At 43.7% G+C, this 22,375-nt stretch overlaps 1 long non-coding RNA gene across 2 annotated transcripts in view; it reads left to right on the forward strand.

Annotated features, from left to right (window-relative positions):
- LOC146835098 (uncharacterized) overlaps window positions 1-22,375 on the forward strand; it is a 637,707-nt gene that overhangs the window by 105,060 nt on the left and 510,272 nt on the right. The gene's annotated exons all lie outside the window — the stretch shown is intronic.

Below are 22,375 nucleotides of genomic sequence, written 5' to 3' on the forward strand. Positions count from 1 at the left end.
CTTCCGTTTGTGATTTCCTAATAGAGAATTTTTGCGATTCGCTATTTGGAAATCGTAAACAGCTATGTACAGCAGTAGGTTTTACACTGTTTCGAATTCCCAACGGGTCGCAAGGGACCTGCCTCATTAATATTCATGAGGCTGGTTGCAATTTGCGCCCCATTGGGAATGGCCAGCACTGACTGCTTTTTAAATAAAGTAGGGCCATATGTAGGTAAAACGTGTTTTGCGATTCTCTAATTGCAATTTTTAGGGAATCGCAATTAGAGAATTGCAAAACGCAATGTAGGTAGGATTAGCAAAATATTTTGCGATTCCCACCTATTCCTTATTTGCGAATCCCAAATTGAGATTCGCAAATAAGGAATACCTTGCCATTCATTCCTATGGGCTAGAAGGCCCATAGGAATGAATAGGAAGACATCCTCAATTTGCGATTCTCAATTAGAGAATCGCAAATTGAGAATGCAATTTCAAGGTTGCAAGGGTGTCAATAGGACACCCTTTTGCACCCCTGAAATAAACATGTGTGCACATGTGGCGCACATACATGGGCTAAGGGCATGTATGTGCGCCACATGGCACTTTGAAAAATGCAAAAAAGTGCATTTTTCAAAGAAATCGCAAATTACCACCAACCTGAAGTTGGTGGTAATATGCGATTCCTTAAGCCAAAATCGCACAACTTAGGTGCTTCCTACATTGCATTTAAGGAATCGCAATTTGGGATTCCTTGAATGCATTAGCAAAATAAGGAATCGCAAATTTTGCGATTCCTTATTTTGCGTGTGGGTTTTTGTGTGCTACATAGCACACTGCCCAAATTGCGATCGCAAACGCTGAAATTCTGCGAATTTCAGCAATTGCGATCGCAATTTGGCTTCCTACATATGGCCCGTAGTTTTTTATTTTGAAATGCAGCCCGTTTTTCTTAAAGGCACACGGGATGCATTTTTAAAAGAAAAATGAAAAGTTACATTTTCATTTTTTAAGAGTCGGCAGTGATCCGTGGGAACGCTGCCTGCTCTTTAAAAATGTTGGCGCCCACATTTACAAAGGGGAAGGGTTGCCAGGGGAAGGTGTCCCACTGGGACCCCTTCCCATTTGCAAATGGGAATGGGTTTCCACCTCCTTTTTGGAGTCGTTAAGTATGAATGTTTTGCGCTTGTGTTCTGATCCAAAACATTCAAACATGCCTCTGCGATGCGTTATTAGGAAGGGACGCCCTTGGCACACCCCTTCCTAATAGCAACTCGCAAACCCAATTTGCAATTCGGTAATAGCTTACTGAATCATAAATAGGGCTTTTGTACATTTAAACATGCTTTTTTCAGGTTGCAAACGTCACGATTCTGTGAATTGTGCTGTTTGTGAGCTGAAAAAAACTTTAGCCATCTGGCCCCAAGAATTGTACGAAAATTATCATACTCTTGCAGTTTTTCCCAGATAGATTTAAGCATGTTAAACCTGCTGATTCTCGGGGGAAAAGACCCCGAAAAAACATGTAGAATACAGTGTGTTAATAACTGTGGGGCTTATTTATAAGCTCAGTGCGCCATAAGAACGTCACTTTAAGTGACCCTTCCAGGGAGCGCTGGGCTTAGCCATATCTACAAGGCCATGTAAAGCTACCCTGTGCGGCTTTTCTTGGCATTATAGATATGGAGTGAGGCAACGCCTCACACTTTGATGGGGAGGTATTCCATTGGGTGTTACAGTGGGTGTTCCCACATAACACCCGTGACATTTGACACATTCCCAGATTTACAACAAGCCGTACACCTGGGAATGCATCAAAAGCCTACACCTCCCGTGGGGTGGCTTAAGGGCTGATTTTGTGAGGGAAGGTGTCCCTTCCCCCACAAAAAAGTGATTTTAACACAGACTCCCTTGCACCATGGCGCAAGGGTGCCTGCATTGGCGCATAACATCCATTGGTGTGCCAGTGCTGTGATTGAGGACAGGAATGCGCCGTATCTCATTGATACAGCGCATTCCTGCCCTTTTCTTTTGGCATATTGCAGCGCAGCAGGAAGGCTTGCGGCACTGCCCTACACCAAAACTTTGTAAATGAGCCCGATTCTGCACTGTAGCCCTCATTTACCTGTTCAAAACCTGCATTTCGGAGTTATTTACAGTAAATATCCCACTGTATTCCACCCAACTGAGAACGAAGGCCATTGTCTATAAAACATGGACAGAAACAACCGCTATCCAACGGACTGTAATATTCAATGTATTTTACAGGTTTACTTTCATAACACTTGGCTGATTTGTCACACCAATAAAGTATCAGGGCCATAGCTACCAGAGGGGGCAGGGCAAGAGGAGGGGGCTGTGAGAACCTCACATCATTAATAATTGTGCTGGGGTTCAGAAGGTGAATGAGCAATATATTTTGGGCCATATTATCAAGAACGGCAATAACATTATCGCCGCTTTAGCGGCAGGAAACTGCCGCTAAAGCGGCGATAAGGGGTTTGATAATATGCCCTTGTGAATTCCAATAGAAGCCCATGTTCTGGTGTGAAGGACATCAAACCTGGGCTTCTATTGGAATTCTCTAGGGCATATTATCAAGCCCTTTATCGCCGCTTTAGCGGCAGTTTCCTGCCGCTAAAGCGGCGATAATGTTATCGACGTTCTTGATAATATGGCCCTTTGTGTTTATCTTGGCCACATTTGCTGGGCTTGCAAAGGTCATGTCAGTCTATGTCTTTTGACAAATTGCTGCTTGCAAAATGAGAGGATTTTGTAAAAGTGATCTAGGTGACAATCCTTTGGGGTACAGGAAAGGAAAGGAAGGGCTGTAGGATGTGAGATTATTTCTAACACACAACCGCATTTAAATACTAAATGAACTACACACATATTTCAAAAATATTTCAGCAATTAGGAAAGCACAAGTGAAGAACAACGTTTTGTAATTTTGAAGTGTGATGGAAGCAAATTTCAAAGGATCAAAACATATCAAGAGACTTAACTGGGTGATGCACAAATGATAAATATTTGCTGAAGCCTGTTTCTCACACATTATAATTTTTGCGCTATATAGTTTTATCCGTAAAACTGCATGTCTGTGCAAATTTAGTGGCCATTTCAACCGAAAATGTGTTATCTGTAAATGACAGTGCCGTGTCCCACCAGTGCTCCAAAATACACCACCAGCTGCATGCCACACCTGTACCACTCTCCTGCTGTATTGGCACAGCACATTTGCTACACTTGCTTTTCTGAGTGATGCTTGGATTTTCCACAACCCCTATGATTTCAGTGATATGACATTAATGGCAGCACCTCCACTCCGAAAATTGTTCCAGCACCACTGCTTATGGGTGCTCCTGATGTCCTGGTGGGGAGTTGGGGTGGAATGAATGCATGTGGTGTAGCGTTGCCTCATATACTGAAGGGAATTCCTTCTTCAAGGTATTATTATACCCCTTGTAATTTCCTGATCTAGAATGTGGCCCTTCGTGTTTCCGGATGTTGTAATTTCCTGATCTAGAATGTGGCCCTTTGTGTTTCCGGATGTTGTAATTTCCTGATCTAGAATGTGGCCCTTTGTGTTTCCGGATGTTGTAATTTCCCGATCTAGAATGTGGCCCTTTGTGTTTCCGGATGCCTCTATTGCAGCTCTGTGTATGTATTTCTTTTTTTTTAAATTCAAGCAGCAAATGTAAATGTAAGTGCTCTACCAAGGTCCGGCTCTGATTCCACATGTGTCCAGGGAAAGAAAAGGCAAGTAACAAATGCTGCTATAGCCAACAGGGCTGCTTTTTTTTCTAATGAGCATCTTTTATCTACAATCACCCATTTTTTCAAGTGTTTTTTTTTCACTGACAAAATATTTTTCCATATGAGGCAACCACTTCCCATATGCCAACTCAGTTTGTCTAAGTTCAGGCTGATGCCAGTGTCTGAAAATAGTTTGATTTGTGGTTGTTCCCAAAGTTTCCAGAGCATCCACACCCTCAGACACTCACTCCCTGCCTCTGTCATAGGTTTTAATCATGTGCAGGATTCATTTTTTAAATTATTTTAATTTGTGCAGTGCAAATTTCCTGCCAGGGGTAGGAAAGGAGGGAGGAGAGGCCAAGAAAGGCAAAGTAGCAGAAAAGATAGGCCAAAAGAGATTTGTGGATGCTTCAGAAGAAGAATATTTTATAGTGTGGGGCCCAGTACACTGAAAGATCGCCGTCCAATATGGTGCAGTGAAACATCATGGCAACAGTATTGTAAGATGTTTGTAGGACCATAAAAATAACCTTGAAGTGAACATTGCTCTTAACCGGCAGCCAAAAGGGAGAGAAGCATGCTTCTGAAACATGACCAAACATCACGTGGTAATACACTAATTGGGAAGCCATGTTTTGTATTCTCTGGAATTTAGCAATTTGATAGTCTGCAAGACCCAAGAAGAGGGAGTTTCCATAGTCAAGACAGGAGAGTATGGGATGGGAGTCCCACTGTGCTGAGGGAGAAATGGAAGTATATTCCTCAGTATTCTCACAGGAGAATTCAGAGATAGGCATTCAGAGATAGCTAATGATCTAACCAGAAACCTATGTTTTTTCTAGATCTAGGAAAACTTAAATGATCTCAGCATAATTCGCATATTTTCAGGAATTTAGCATTAGGCTTGTTATGTGAAAATCCCAGGATTATGCCATTTCACCACTTTGCATAATTACATGTCATTTGTGGTAAACATTTACAGTGAACATGGCATTCGCTGTAAAAATCTACCTCAATTTTGTCAAAATTCCCCATAGTTACGCAAAAGCAAATTATACAAATTTCGAACATCCCTTGTTTTTGCTTTTGTTTGGCTGGAAGATTGCTCACTGAGCAGATCAGAGAGTTTGATTCCACAATGTACGGGCATTTCCCAAACTGAAGAATTTCTGTCTGGTCCCCATTCAACTTAAGAATATTGGCTACCATCTAGTTCTGGACCGTGAGTGGGCAACTATGACCTGGTAACACAGAGTCGGAAGCTATGTTGTGAGATTTGAGAAGGATGTGGGTGTTGTCAGTATAGGGCACCAATTGAAAGATAAAGCTTAAGATGAGCTCCCAAGGGGCTGAATATTAAAAAGAATCAGAGATAGAGGCACCCATGAACCACTCCACAGTTATTCAACCAAATGTTTAACCGAAAAGGAGTGAGAGAGACCGACTGATCCCAGCCTAAGAAAGAGTATATGAATGAGTCCAGAGCTAATCCAACTGGTTAATCCCTTTCAGTCAGTTGATGACAACAGAGTGATCCACTATCTTAACCCCTTCGCTGCGGTGTGAATTCCGCCGCAGCGCTGGGGGGGTTTGGGGTGAGCGCGGCGCCGCCATGCTCATGACGGAACCACGCCGTCATGAGTCACGGGCGAGCTGTGCTCATGACGGCGTGGTTCCGTCATGACTCCACCCACTTGCGCTGATCGCCCAGACAGGCGGGGAAACAGCGCCGCGTGGGCGGAGCGGCCGCTAACGACAGCAGCATGACGGAACCACTCCGTCATGAGCACACAGCGCCCGTGGCTCATGACGGAGTGGTTCCGTCAGGAGAATGCAAGGGGTTAAAGGCTATAGCACTCCAGCCAGGACAACCAGGTCCCATGTAGAATGAAGAAAGTCTAGAGTTGTTACTAGAGCCGCCCCTTTACTATCACCTTCTCTAAAACCAAATTGGGCCTGACCAAGAATTCCAATCTTTCCACAATACACTTAGCTAAAAAGTGCTCCATGATCTTAGAGAGGGATGAAAGAGCAATAGGTCTAACATTCTTAATTACATTTAGACCCAGACCAGCTTTTTTCAACACAAGAAAACCATGCCCTCCTTGCAGAACTGTGGAATAATTTTCTTGTAGAAAAAGGAATTGATAACTGCACACAGAATTGGGGTCAATATTGGAGCAGATACTTTAAGGTGATAGGTGGGCATTGGTCATCGGTGATCCTTACCTTAAGTTACAAAGCACTTTGTACTTCCATACGGGACATTGAGGGAAGCTAACTTAGCGGAGAAGGCTGAAGGGTCCTTCAAGTGTCTCCCAGCATCAGATCCAGAGGACAATAGTGTCCTCCGTAGCTCTGCATATACCATAGATTTGAGGAGTTTGAATCATAAATCATGTGACATACACTTCCATTTCACAGAACAACTGCTATATAAGGCTATATACTTTTCTCAAATGTTTCTGTGTCTATATGACTTTTCGGTGGTCAACACACTGATTCTTCATCTTCTTGTTCTGACTATTGTAGGAGGCATCATGAAGGGGGGAAACAGGTGGCTAGTGAGACAAGTAGAAGAAATAGAGATTTTAGAGACAAATACAGAGTACTGGAAGGACGGGATCTAGCAAAAGAGGTGATGACAAGAGAGAGAAAAATAAAATAGAATGGGCACCAGAAATGGGAAATAGAAATCAAAATATTATATATGCATCCAAATAGGGAGAGTTAGGAAGAGAGATGAACGATGGAGAAAAACAAAGCATGGGGGAGAGAGTGGGAGCAATTCGGAGGAAGACTGGAAGAGACGGAAGGGAGAGTAAATGGACAGGCAAGAGCACAGGAGCAAGTAGAAGGGGAATAGAGATTGCTGCACGAGAAAACAGGATAGAACAGCTAAGGATGAAAGAGGAAGTGGTCAAAATGAGGAAGAGAAACCTCGATAAAATACTACTGGAGGATTTATTTGGAAGCTATAACATATTGTAGCCTATTCACAAACTGCATTTTGTAGTACGTTTGTAGTAATACAATAGCACTGCAAATGTATTACAAAATGCTATTCACATTCTTACATGTGGATGTTCTGCCTTCGTCCCTCATATCTTTTTCTATGCAGAGATCTCTGCCCGACTGCAGTCTCTGCACATGCAAGTGTATGTTTCAGTAGTAAATGTAGGAGGGACAGAGTCGAGCGGCTGGTAAATGAAGAATTCTTACGACTAAAGGGGTTGGCATCAGGGAGGCGTTAGAAGGGTTTTAGTGCGGGTTGGAGAGGGGGTATTAGGGAGGGGTGTAGACCAGCCAAAAATGGACCCACAGCAGTTGAAAATGACTTCACCTAAGAGCTGGGGTAAGACCAGCACCACAGATGGCCAACCACTGATACCCTCCAATGGAACATAATGAAAGTATGGACTTAAAACACCATAGGAAATTATTTAAAAATAAATACAATTATTTAAACTAGTTAAAAATATAAATTAATATAATTGAATGTTAGACAAATATACAAAAATAAACCTTTATTATTTCGTTATAAAATAATTTAAGAACCTTTTTCTAATTTAAACATTAATGTAACATTACATTCTAATAAAATATACTTAAATTATTTGTATTTAATTCTAATCATCACTTTTAATAATTATTAATCCGTGATAAAAAAAATATTAAAGTTTCAGTTCAAACTTAAATTAATCATGCAGTCTATTTTTTCCTTTTGTTCTACCTTTCAAATATATCAAATTAATTTACAATAATATTTAACATAAAAAATGTGTTAACTAATTTGGTTTGAGTTAAATAAACTTTTGTAATTTTCCCTTTGATTTACTATAAGGGAAAACAAAAAATTAAGGGCCTGATTATGATGAAGGTCGAATGTGTCCTGCCGTCTCGTTTTCGGCAGTCCTGCCGCCGCCTCTTCGGCAGTCTGACCATCCGATTACAATGTGTGCTGTAACATGGCCACAAGACCACCGCCACCGCCGATACTTCGGCGCCTGCGGCTGGAGAGGCAGCCCATTGAGGGGTACTCACCCAGCTTCCCGCTGGGCTAATAATTTCTGCCTTTCTGACAACCTTTTCCTGGCAGGGACAACGCCATGTGCGAGTCAACAGAAAGGCTGTAAATGAGGCCAGAAATTGAGCCAAGAGTGATTGTGCCATTGTATACTGTCACTGTTGCACATGTAAAGTGCTCCAATGCCTTTGTGTCGGGTTTGCACCATATCAAACTGCAAAATAATTAATAAAAGAAAATTATGCCTGACACTGCAATCTCGTTCTGGGGTATGCATGTGCATTAAGTGAAACAACACTCTCTTGCATGATAGTCACTGCATTTCAGATGTTCAGCAGTAGCACACTATCTAAATGTATGGCAAGAGCCCCATTCTGGGAGCACTGTAGTGGAGGCAGCATTGGCATCCGGTTCGTTGCCAGTGGTGAAGCGTACCGCCGTCATGTCTCCGCCGCTGTGAAACCACCAGCCCCATGGAATACTCCTAATATGGCAAGCGTGGTGACCAGCTGCTCGGTGGAGTACTTGGCAAACACAAAGAGATGATGGACGGAGCGCTGAAACTTTTCAGACACTCCCCCCCCCCCCAGTCACAGATCTGGGTTGAATCCATCATCATTCTTTAGCTCACTTCGCCACCTCAGTTCAGAAGTACGGTGGAGTACTTGGTCCCATTGTCGCAGCGGACTGACGGTCACACCACCAAATTTTTCAGGCTTTTGGCTTAGGATACTCAGCAATCTGCCAGTCTGTTGGCAACTTCATTTGCGTGGTTGACACTGGAAGAGGTGCTTGTTGATCTCCCATTGGTGTTATGGCCATGTATTGTTAGGATCTTGCAAGACAACTGCGATTGGACATTTCTTCCTTGATGTTTGATTGAAGAGATGTTTGCTGTCTTAGTGATGTGTCGTGGTTGGCATGGCGGTGTGTCCTTCAGCTGTATGCATTGAAAACAGGACCTGGTGGTGGAATTTCAATATACAGATCTTTGTCTATAGTTGACGGGGCAGTTACCCTATAATTAAAATATATACTACTATTCTAATCCCTTGTCCAAAAGCCCATATCATGTGAGAGGGCGCCCCAGCAAGGGGAGGTCTGAGTTGCTCAAGCAAAGATATTGCTTTTCTAATTGACATTATGTGTGTTGCTTTTTTTACCAATTTCTGAGGCGCGATGCCTTGTGAAGCTACAAAGTTCTTGCAGTTAGAGAATGGCTTTCACTCGATGGCAAGAACGGAAATAATCCAAAAGTTGGTCTGTCATACTTAGGGTGGTCTTCCCCCAACTTTTTGCCTTTTGCCTCCCAATTTTTCCAGTATCTTTAAGTTGGCTTTAGGACTCTGAGCAATTTACCAATGCTAGCCAGTGCTAAAGATCATGTCCTTCTCCCCTAAACATGGTGGCATTGGTGTACACCTTATTGGCATATTTAGTTTACCTGTAAATCCCTTGTAAACTGGTAACCCATATACCCAGGGACTGTACTCTAAAAGCTACCAGTGGGCCTGCAGCACTGGTTGTGCCACCCACACATGTAGCTGTTCAAACCTGTCTCAGGCCTGCCATTACAGGCCCTCTGTGTGCAGTTTACTGCCACTTAGACTTGGCATTTAAAACCACTTGCCAAGCTTTAAAACACCCCCTTTTATTACACATAAGTCACCACTAAGGTAGGCCCTAAGTAACCCTAAGGGCAAGGTGCTGTGTAACTAAAAGGCAGGACATGTACTTTTAAGTTTTACATGTCCTGGCAGTGACAAACAGCTAAATGTGTTTATCACTACTAGGAGGTCTACTCCTTCCATGGGCTAGCATTGGGGATTCCTTAAAATATCTTTAAAGCTGTAATTCCTGATTGGAAAGGAGTACGTTTAAAAAAAAAAGAAACAATGGTCCCTCACAACATACAATAATCACTGTAATTCACATAGAGATACAAGGATGTCTATAGTTTTATGTACAACTGGACGTAATCCTTTAATGTGAACAATTACAAAAACAACATACAAGTGGGCATTTTACAACATAAAATTTTGGAAATGAAAGAGCTCAGGCATTGAGGTAGAGTGGCCTGGAATGCAATTCAATAATAAGGCCAAAGAGCATACGTTGTGGCACCATAGCACATATTATTAAAAAAGAATAAGATTGTGTCAAGGTGCGAGAAGTCGATGACGTTTTGATCCCTTTAGCAAAATATTAGGATCATCATCAGGACATATCGATTGATGCCTGGGATGGATGCCTGTTAGAATTGAAGGGGAAAAGTGAGAGGATTTGTAGACAACAAGAAAAGCAAGAAGGAGTGTGAAGGGAGTAGGGAAGAGAATATATTATTAAAAAAAGAGAAGTAAGCAGAGAGATGAGGCATGCATAAGTAATGGGCATGCTCAGTACTGTCAAATGGTGTCTAATAGACATAAACAATACTTCTTAAAAAGAAACCGGATGTAAGCCATTCTCAGTGAGGCATACACATGTGATGGGCATGCTAAGTACTATCATATGGTGTCTAATAGACACGAATAATACTTAATAAAAAAGACACCGGACGTAAGCCATTGTCAGTGAGGCATGGTCAAGTGATGGGTATGCTTAGTATTGTCATATGGTGATGACAAGGACATTAATCCACCAAAGTGAGACAGTTAATAAGTGAGTAGTGAGGCAATTGAATGTGGTAGTGCTGGATTAATTGCCTAAAATGCAGACTGACCAAGGTAATGTAGTGAGTCCGATCAGGCATTAAGGAGTGGAGGCAATTGCCTGACACGGAATATCCAACTGGCTCTGGATTGGGTGAGAGAAGGAGAAGGTCAGACGGTTCTGACTCAAAGTTTCTTAGGGTTATGTGCATGGTTCTAAACAATAAAAGTGAATAACCTGAGACGGTGTCCAGTGAATGACAAGAGATCCAAGTAGGGTTGCTGTCGAGGTCAATTGGTGAGCCGCGGCATGCCAAAGCGGATGTGGTAACTTGAGGGCCATGGATTGGTTACTGTGAGGAAAATTAAGTGGAATTAGTTGGTCGAATTGGAATGTGTGGAGGCTGCATGGTCACAAGGGATGCATATGCACTTACCCTCAGAAGTGAACAGAGACCTTTGAAATTCCGGTGGTACTGTTCCATGAGAATTCACTTACTGAGGCTCTGTGGAGAACCTGGGAAGGGTGGATGCTAGGAGGGTCAAAGTGCCCCAGCATGATGACGTGGTTAAGAATGTATGTGAGTGAAGTGTTGCATATCGGTTTAATTGACGGCAAAGTGGTGCGGCCATATCGGAGTGAGGAAATCGAGACAGTAATGGTGTAAGTCACCGTTAGAGGAGAAGCATGAGAATGCATTTGACAGTAAAACAAAAATGTGGCATTATGAGAGAGGCAATGCTGTCGATGAGGAACAGTTGGTGCCATATATGGAGCAATGTGGCAAATCATTTAATACATCAAATAGTATACAGTTATGGTGTGAATCATCGCTCGAGTAACGTCATGAGCATGCATACAGTAGTTAACGAATGATTCCATCATTATGGGAGAGGCAATACTCTTTGATACGTAGTAGTTGGTAATGTGGAAAAGCATGAATTGGAACTTAATTGCAGACAGAATACCCGGTACAAGCAAGCATATTAATTTATAGCAGTTGTAGGGGTACTATGTGCAGGGAAGGAGAGATTCTACCAATTAAAATAGAACCAAGACAGAACACTTCATATAGAGCTACTCATTAGGGCAACATATTGAAAGTCCATACAAGTTCTATTTATACCAGGGAGGTCCAATCCTCCATTCGGTTTAGCCCTATGTATTGAATTTTAGTACGAAGAATACATTTGAGTTCTTCCTTGTTGAGGATTTGGTGGGGAACAACCTTTACAACGCAACTTTTACAACGCACTACACTTACAACGCATTTTTTACAACGCAGCATCCACTACAACGCATTCCATTACATAGCATGACACTACAACGCATTTTTAAAAACTACCTTTACAACGCATTCCATTACATCACATACTACCTTTACAACGCATACCATTACAACGCATAATATTACACTACACTATCCAACACTTACCCTACTGTTGCACCCCCTGGAGTTAGAATAGTAATTTTTACCCCTATACTATCCAACACTTACCCTACTGTTGCACCCCCTGGAGTTAGAATAGTAATTTTTACCCCTATACTATCCCAACACTTACCCTACTGTTGCACCCCCTGGAGTTAGAATAGTAATTTTTACCCCTATACTATCCAACACTTACCCTACTGTTGCACCCCCTGGAGTTAGAATAGTAATTCTTACCCCTATACTATCCAACACTTACCCTACTGTTGCACCCCCTGGAGTTAGAATAGTAATTTTTACCCCTATACTATCCAACACTTACCCTACTGTTGCACCCCCTGGAGTTAGAATAGTAATTTGTACCCCTATACTATCCAACACTTTCCCTACTGTTGCACCCCCTGGAGTTAGAATAGTAATTTTTACCCCTATACTATCCAACACTTACCCTACTGTTGCACCCCCTGGAGTTAGAATAGTAATTTTTACCCCTATACTATCCAACACTTACCCTACTGTTGCACCCCCTGGAGTTAGAATAGTAATTTTTACCCCTATACTATCCAATACTTACCTTAAATGCAATTTAATATTATGCGTTGTAATGGTATGCGTTGTAAAGGTAGTATGCGATGTAATGGAATGCGTTGTAAAGGTAGTTTTTAAAAATGCGTTGTAGTGTCATGCTATGTAATGGAATGCGTTGTAGTGGATGTTGCGTTGTAAAAAATGCGTTGTAAGTGCATGCGTTGTAAAAGTGTGCGTTGTAACGACATACATCTGGATTTGGTTGATGTCTGCACCTCTGGGTGGTGAATTTACCACGCTGATGATCGGCTATTGGATGTCATCCTCTGTGTGTGCCTTTTCTGAGAAATGGTCAACAAGCGGGCATTTGATACCTTTGAGTGGAAATGGGTTTGATGCTGGCAGATTCGAATCCAAATCTTTGGTGTCGTTTGTCCAATGCAGATCCAATTACAAGGACAAAAAAATGGCGTAAATCACATTAGAAGTGTACCAATTGGGAAATTGTTCCAGGGAAATGTTATTGTTGCCGAATACATATTCTTTGCTTTCAATAGTGAATTGATATGCAACACAATTGTGGAGGAGTGTGGCTCAGTGGTTAGAGCAGGCAGACCTCGATGCAGAGCTCTGGCCAGGGACCAGGGTTCGGTTCCCGCCTCGGCAGGTCTTGGGCTCATAAATTCCTCTGACCGGATATTCTCGCCTCAGTGCCTATTCTAATCATGGGTCCCACGCTGCAACTCTGGGCAATAGCTTGCTTGGCCCCCACAGCGCGAGGGATGCCTGGTTTAACCACGGGGGTGCCCAGGAGTGGACACCTCACAAGGAAGACCAGGAAGGGTTCCCTTGCGGTATTCGTACAAGCGCCGGGAGACCCCATGGTGGGTAGCTGTGCGCTATACAAGTACAAAACATTTACATTTACAATTACCACATCTGGAGAGTCCGGCTAGTAGGGAGAGACCCCAGAGGTCATGGAGTGTCTGTGGTGTTTTCTTTGGTGGGAGGCTGGCTCTAACTAAATGGTCCTTAATGTTCCTATTTTTTAGGAATGCAAAGAGGGGGAGTTCCATATTGAAGCTACCAGCATTAAGTGTCTGCCAGTGTTTTAAGATACATTTTCTCACTTTATTAGATATAGGTGAGATAGTTGTCACGCATACTAATCGGTTAGTGGTGTCTTTTTTTCCCCTTGGTGTGAGAAGAGTGTTGCGTGGGCAATACCATGCTCTTTTGATTGATTTGCGAACTAGTTTGTGTGGGCATGGTCTGATGAGTAGTCTGCCAGCCAAAATGTTGGCTTCATGGAAATAATCCTCTTTAAATGAGCAATTCCTCCTAATGCTGAGAAATTGTGAGAATGGTAGTGAGTCCCTCAAGGCACGAGGATGGTGGCTGACATATGACAGTAGGGTATTTTTATCTGTGGGCTTACAGGAAAGAATAGTAAATAGTTTGCCTTCAACATGTCTGATCAATAGGTCAAGAAAGGCAGCTTCTGTCTTGCTATGTGTCAGCTTGAAATTCAATACATTGCAATTAGTGTTAAGCCATTCTTGAAATTCCATTAATGTTCTTTGGCAACCATGCCAAATTAGAAAAATATCATCTATATAGCGCTTCCAGGTGGTCACGCTGTCTAGATATGGGTTAGTAGGAGTCAGTATTCTGTTAGTCTCAAGGTCATCCATGTAGAGTACCTCAAAATTGGGAGCAAAAACTGCACCCATTGATGTGCCCTTGACTTTTCGCACCTTGACACAATCTTAATATTTTGTATTAATATGTGCTATGGTTCCACAATGTATGCTTTTGGGCCTAATCATTTAATTTCATTCCAGGCCACTCTACCTCAATGCCTGAGCTCTTTCATTTTCTCAATTTTATGTTGTTAAAATGTCCCACTTATAGGTTGTTCTTGTAATTGGTCACATTAAATGATTACGTCCAGTTGGACATATAAACATAGACATCCTTGAATCTCTTTGTGAATTACAGTGATTATTGTATGTTGTAATGGACCATTGTTTCAAAAAAATAATTTGCACCCAAGGTCCCTGACCATTCATTTGGGTTTCCTTGTTTTTGTAAAACACTTTTAGAAAGTGGATATTTCTGTGCTCTTAACTCTGTGTGCCTGCAGGCTGCCTCCAATACACGTCTGGGCTCGGTGACAGCTACACTTTGTGCATAATCTCAAGACAGCCAAAACACAGGAAGAGCTGAGTGTGACAGGGGATACATCTGCATACTGATAGCCTTCCTAGGCAGGGAGAGGGAGAGGTGGTTCACACTTACATCTGAATAGGTTGTGTCCTGCCCCCTCACAAAGGGCTGATTTACCCCCTACTGGTAGTCTGGAGCCAGGGCTGGTGTATTTATTGTGTTACTGTGAATGTGTGTTGCAGAAATACTTTACACATTGCCTCTTATGATAAGCCAGTCTGCTCTGCGCCAAGCTACTTGAGGGTGAACACAGGTTATCATAGGTGTTTAGCTAGCTTACCCTGACTAGAGTGGTGGGTTCTGCCTGGCTTAGGTGCATACCCTGGCCAACCAGAAAGCCCAATTTCTAACACTAGCCTCTTGTACTGATGACTGAACCCATGTTGTTGCCAATACCACCCATATTAGGAGCTGGAGTGGATCCTTCTGCAATCCACAGCCCAAATTGAGTTGAATGTTGCATATAGACCTTGTCCTTAACATGGGCAACTTCTACACACACATACTATGTGGCACAACCCAGTCTTAAAGCCCTTTGTCTCCATCCATTGCAGGTCATGCTGGAATCTGCAATGGAGAATAACATTAGGTTGATTTTAGTGAAGGTGTCCCCTAGCACTTCTCTTCCAACTACGGGCGTGTGTCTTTGCCTAATATTATAGCCTTTTAGAAATGCTGGTAGCTGGTTATAGGTGTAGACTCTACTGAACAGCTGGCAAAAGTAGCTGAATTCAGAATCAACATGTCCCCCTGTATTTCTTCGTTTCAATATAGAGTTTTGTGATGGAGATTTTCTTTAAAAAACAAATACACAAAAGATTCCAGTGGTTTCACTAGTTGCAAGATTCCTTCCATCACTTTTTATGTGTTGGATGTAACGCCCTAAGTGGACATGGGTTTGCACAGATATGGGTCCCGTGCCCTCTGAGTCCCGTGCCCTCTGTGCCACTGGAACTAAGCTACATCTAACAGCAGATGCCCAATCAGGTTGAAACTGGTCTTGGGTTGTTTGTGTTCTAGTTCAGACAGGATCTGGCTTGGCAGTTCAGGCTGGGCGTTTCTGCTTGAAGGAGGACCAAATCTCATTTGCATATGTTTGGGTCTAATGTGAGGTGGCTTAGTGTTTACAAGAACAATGGGTTGGAATGCTACCCAGAGCTACTGCCAGTTAGTCTATTTGCGAGCATTCCTCCCATCACTTTTTGTGTGTTTGATGAGACTTTCTTTTGATTAGCCAACTGGGGTTTGTCCAACATCTTCCTACAAAAACCGCATGGCCACATTACAAAGGATAGGCAGTTAAGATGCCTTCCTTTAATACCAACTCAATTTCACACTTTAAAAAAATCAAATTATTTATTTTAATGTAAAAGCGGCAAACAGAAATATAATCTGTGGGTTTCCAGGGAATCCATATACTGGCTTCTCTATAAAGCTTTTTATGTGGTGAGATTTGACTTCTGTGCAGAAATTCAACAGCATCTGCTTCTGTCTTTGGTAGTCACACCCTGATCTGGGTGTTGCAGTACTTGCAGAAATGTTCTGTATGAGTGTTGCCAGATATTTAATCCCTATCTCACATTTTACGTCATGCAAAAACCATGTAATAGTGTTACCACAAATTATTTAAAACTAATTTGTGCAAAAGGCTAAATCAGGTGGTAAAAACGACCAGTCACATTGTTACCACTGCACGGTATTGCCACTACATTTTGCACCGTCCTCTAAATTAGTGGTGCTGTAAGAGGCAAGTAGCGAATAGTTTTAATAAAATAGATCCTATGGCCCTATCAGGACACTCTTTAGGGTGTTGGAGGGGGGGGGCTGCCAAGGTGAAAGAGGTCACATGACTATATCCATGGGTACAAAGCATCATAACTAATGATAAAATGCAATCCTGCAGAGAGAAAGGTGGAGGTGGATGGGGGTGGGGGTCGGTGCAGCGCCAGGTCTTGTTGGTCTGCCCTAGGTTTATTTCATGTTGTGAACACGCCTGGGACATTTGCCTGCATGGCACCTCTTGTGTGAAGTTTGTTCTAGTAATTCCATCCCTAACCTCGCTAAAGAAGCCTGGTAAACCACTTGTCCTTGGCACTCTATTTTCTGTCAGGCAAGCCAGCTCTGCAAGGAATCAACATCAAAACCCAAAACTAATTGTGAGCAGTTTGAGGCCACAAAACTTGCTGACTCTGCTGCTGCTGTCTGGAAGCAGCAGTCAACAGCTGGAGTTAGAATATTGTTCTTTTCTTGCTTCAGGCACCATGGATGTGACTAATGTTATTATAGAAGCGCTGACCTGTCTTCTCCTCTCTACCTGTCTACCATCAGTGGGTCACTTGGTCGTTGTGGGACTGCCCCCTACCCTTATCTTACAACAGGGATTCGTACGTCTTTTCTGTGTAACAATGAGTGATTGGTGGGGGTGGGGTATAGGCACGGTTTTCTAAAACCATGAAGGGCATATTATCAAGAACGGCGTTAAAATTATTACTGCTTTAGCGGCAGGAAACTGCCGCTAAAGCGGCGCTAATGGGCTTGATAATATGCCGCAGAGAATTCCAATAGAAGCCCATGTTCTGGTGTGAACCTGGGCTTCTATGGGAATTCTCAAGGGCATATTATCAAGCCCATTATCGCCGGTTTAGCAGCAGTTTCCTGCCACTAAAGCGGCGATAATTTTAACGCCGTTCTTGATAATATGCCCCCAAGTATTTTGTGAGTAGCGTCTCACGCAAACTGAGCCTCCATGGCTCCACAGGTAGTGTCATAACATGGTGTTTGGACACAATTACTATTCTCCGAATATTTAAAAAAATGAGGAACAGATTCCTGAAAAAGTCTAGAAGTACACCTCCACGTAACTGTACTTTTACAGTTGTTTCCAGTTCACAAACCTTTCAAGGATCACACTTGGAAAGATCTTCAATCAGTTTTTTGCAGGCATACTCCTGGAAAAGCCATGTGACCTTTCAGATGTAGGCATTGCACCAATCTGGAATTGACATGCAATTCTATTCCACATTGGGGAACAGTCAAAGCTGTTGTGTAAACTCACTTGTTTTGTATTTGTCAACAGGAACAATTTGTTTCCCCATAGAGAATCACTCTTCCCTGCAATCTTACCCAGTTTGAGTGTGTTCCTTTCCCCTTCCCTCATTGGAAAGGGATTTACTCTATCCCTTTGCAAGAGCAAATCTCCAGCCATTTCTGGGTGAAAATGGTCGAAGAGCAGTTTGTGAATGTTCAGAAACTGAAGTATTTATAGGCATTGACAATACAAGGTTAACCGCGCGTTGCAATATTACAGCTGCTTGGAATTTTTTGTGACTACCTGCTATTTTGGGCCATGAAATATGTTTATGTATAATTAGGGTCGAAATTGCCTTTGGGAATCAGGCCCCTAATGTTTGCTGAAAGGTCCAGTTGGTCTGGCACTGAGCAGAGATTGGTACCTGCCACAAAGAAGCAGACCTAAAGCATAATTTTAAAAACTGGGGCTAGGGCCAGAGGCTGAAGGGGTTATAAGAGAGTGCCTCAGGCTTGAATATGTAATTTAATATATAAAAAGCTAATCAAAAAGAGTATTAACATAAAAAGGTGCTGCATGGGAGCTGGTAACAGAAATGGCAGCTACCTGTCTCCTGCCCAGTGTAGGTACAAGTTGCAAGCCATGGGGAGGCAGTGACGAGGCATCAGCATAAGAGATAAGTAGACTAAGGCCATCCATTTACTTGGGGCCGCATTACGAGTTTGTCGGTCTTCTAATGAGACCGTCACCAGGAGTGCAGTGTTCCCAGGACCACCATACCCGTAATAAGGCCCTTAGACATCTTCAACAAGTGAGAGGTCGTGAGTGGCCCAAAAGTTCAGCACTGGCCCATGGGACTCCTTAAAGGTTGACGCCACAGCTAAGAATTTGGGTCATAATGTGTTGCAGTTCGGCCACTTGGCACATGTAAACTTTGAACAAGCAGCAGTGTTCCATGAATACAGCTGTACACTAGGCTGCAGCAGTCACCGAGTGGCCCCAGCCATTATCAGCCACATGTAAAGGCCCCTTGAGAAGTGGAAGCCCACAACTACCTATGAGAGTGGCGTTTTAATGGGACCGTCAAATTTGTAACTCCACATGTCTGTGGGCAATGAACGAGGAGGATCGTCAAGAGCTAGTGGTTGTAGAGACAATAAAAATGTGCATCTCACATGAATACGGGTGCTGGAGCCAACGTTGCACCTTCCCTTACACAGTCGTATCTGATAATATTGTTTTCTTCTCTCTGACGCCTTGAGCCCCCCGGCATTCTGGGCAGGTAGAGCCTACTGTCACAATGTGACCACAATAATAGTGAAGAGTTGTAGGATTTATTCTATCCCCTCCCCCGTGAGACACAATACACACTTCTCTGTTCTTCAGTGATTCATGTGGAGCACCACAGAGGGTGACCGACATGAGCAAGGCAAGGGACAGGAGGAGCAGAAATTGATGAGAAGGGTCCCTGTGTTCAGACAGATTCCTTCTCAATGAACCTCTCTGTGTTGCACTTAGTTCAGACTTGGCTGGTCAGCTTGTCGGTCTGGAGACTCCTCTACTGTAGAAGGAGGTACTCTGGCTGGAACATTGGAAGGTATGGCGACTCCCCCACTGTAGAAGGAGATCATCTGGCTGGAACACTGGACGGTCTGGAGACTCCTCTACTGTAGAAGGAGATACTCTGGCTGGAACATTGAAAGGTATGGCGACTCCTCTACTGCAGAAGGAGATACTCTGGCTGGAACATTGGAAGGTATGACGACTCCTCTACTGTAGAAGGAGATACACTGGCTGGAACATTGGAAGGTATGGCGACTCCTCTACTGTAGAAGGAGATACTCTGGCTGGAACATTGGAAGGTATAGCGACTCCTGTACTGTAGAAGGAGATAGTCTGGCTGGAACACTGGACGGTCTGGAGACTCCTCTACTGTAGAAGGAGCTGCTCTGGCTGGAACATTGGAAGGTATGGCGACTCCTCTACTGTAGAAGAAGATACTCTGGCTGGAACATTGGAAGGTATGGCGACTCCTGTACTGTAGAAGGAGATAGTCTGGCTGGAACACTGGATGGTCTGGAGACTCCTCTACTGTAGAAGGAGATACACTGGCTGGAACATTGGAAGGTATGGCGACTCCTCTACTGTAGAAGGAGATACTCTGGCTGGAACATTGGAAGGTCTGGAGACTCCTCTACTGTAGAAGGAGATACTCTGGCTGGAACATTGGAAGGTATGGCGACTCCTTTACTGTAGAAGGAGATACTCTGGCTGGAACATTGGAAGGTCTGGAGACTCCTCTACTGGAGAAGGAGATAGTCTGGCTGGAACACTGGACGGTCTGGAGACTCCTCTACTGCAGAAGGAGATACTCTGGCTGGAACATTGGAAGGTCTGGAGACTCCTCTACTGTAGAAGGCGATACTCTGGCTGGAACATTGGAAGGTCTGGAGACTCCTCTACTGTAGAAGGAGATAGTCTGGCTGGAACATTGGAAGGCTGCCTTTGGAGCACCAGAGCGTAAGATCCAGTCATGGACTGCAATTCCATGAGGTATCCAACTCTTTGTGGTGAGTACACAGCCCGACATACAATCGCTAAGACTCTCGAAAGAGGGTGCCAGAGATGTTATGTCATTATGGTACTTGTACAACCGAAAGCCTTGGCAGACAGTGCACATTTCTTCCAACTCAAAAAGAGTGTATTTCTATCCCTCACTTCTCAAGTGCGCCTCCTGCTGAGTGCAGAAAACTTACAGAGTAACTTGCAATGTCGCGCAGAAGCATTGGAAATGCCATAACACTTTTTAAAGTCACTGCGGCATTATATTAACAATAACAAAGCCTTGTATCTATTTCTAAAAGAAAAACAGAAGTTCTACTCCACACCACCCTCCAAAGCAAAACTTGAATGTTTAAAGCCTAAAAATTGTATCTGGCGCCTGTGTCCCCAAGAACAATGGCGACACTTGCCACAAGGACTGCCAACCTGCTCTTGAGTTACACAGTGATCAAGATAAAAGATGAATCCACTGGAGACCGGAGCCATAGTAACACTCTATTAGTGTTTGCTAATAACAGCCACCAGAGGGGAGTCAATGGGCCTTGCAAACTGCTCAGTGTCAGTCAACTCATGCTTATGGGGTAGAAAAACAGTGCCCCAGTACAACCCTCAAAATGGAAGGAGGAAAAATGTACCAACCCGGAACAGCAGGAGTAGATGTAAGTGTTTCAACAAGGGGGCATGGCTAGGCGCCCGAGGAAGATGGCGGCGCCGGCATAGGAGCTCCGTCCGTACCAGAGCTCACCGGCGGTTCGCGCTTCCCAGGCGAACATTGGAGGGAAGCCTTAGTTATTGGAAGATGCCGGGCATGCCCTGAGCCCACTTCTGCCGCCGTGGCGGTCTTGCTTTCGACTCTGCTGCCCTTTTTAGTCCCGGTCGCGGCTCTGCATCGGCCGCGACCGCCATTTTGTTTTATGTATGCCCGTGATCCCCTCAGCAGCGCGTTTCACCGCGCATTGGATTCCCGGCTGCTTCGACGAACCTGCAATACTCCCAGCACTCCCAGCGACACAGATGTCACAGACCTGCATCTCTAGGTGACTTTTTATTAATTGTTATGGCTTTTTTATGGACTTAATGGACATTTTCTGCTCTCCTCAAATCCGGCAGCCATTTTAGGACCTCAATCTGCGTCTCCTGGCTCTTTGGTATTTTTGTCTTTTTCTTTTTTTTTTCTGGCCTGGCATATTTTCTCGCCAACTCTTTTTACTTGCTTCTCTTTTACTCTCCACGTTCTTTGGATCCCGCAAAGTACCTGTTTTGCTTCCAGTTTGACTGTGTGTTCTCAGTGAACCTGCACTTCATAGACACGTTGATGGCTGACTGTTCCAGCAAGGTCCAAAAGTGCAATTATATTAAAAACTCCAAGCTTTTCAGGGAACTGGCTCATTTAGAATCCTCTCAGTCTCTCCCTACTAGTGAGATGACGTCGAACATGGTAGCCTCTTCACAGTCTTCAGCAAAAACGACGCTTAAGAGGTTAAAAAAAGATTCACCTTCGCCTCCCAAGTCCTCTTCGACCATTTCGATGGAGTTACTCCTTGAAGAGATACGGGCCTTGCGCCCTTTTATGGAAGAAACCAACGCTAAGTTGCAGGTTCTTACTGACAATTGGGCTTTGATGGATGAGAGAATGTCATCGGTGGAGCGTGATGTCTCCTCTCTTCAGGACTCTGCAGCCAAGGTCACCCATATGCATGCGCAGATCTCCTCTCTCCAGAAGCAGGCGGAGGACTTGGAAAATCGAAACAGGCGCAACAATATTCGCCTTTACGGCCTGGTGGACGGCTGCGAGGGGAGTGATCCTATCAATTTTTTCAAGTCTTTTCTTCCCAAGCTTTTACACTTGCCCGAGGACACATCGCTCAATATCCAGCGTGCCCACAGGCTTGGACGAGTTTCCTCCTCTCTATCCACGCCAGCGAAGCCCAGAGGTGTAATAATGTATTTTCTGGAATACACAGATCTGCTGAAAGTTCTTTCAGCAGCCAGAGCCTCTCCTCGTCTCACATGGTCGGGTTCCACTTTGTTCTTTGCGCAAGATTACGCCAGAGCCACTGCGAATCGTCGTAAGGCCTTCTTCGACATGAGACCTGACCTTCGCTCCATTGGTGCCAGATACGGTCTCTTCCACCCTTGCTTATTCAAAGTCACCTACAATAATAAGACTACGACATATGAGGAG

Source organism: Triturus cristatus, chromosome 4_2 (genome assembly GCF_964204655.1).
Source record: "Triturus cristatus chromosome 4_2, aTriCri1.1, whole genome shotgun sequence".
Classification (NCBI taxonomy): Eukaryota; Metazoa; Chordata; class Amphibia; order Caudata; family Salamandridae; genus Triturus; species Triturus cristatus.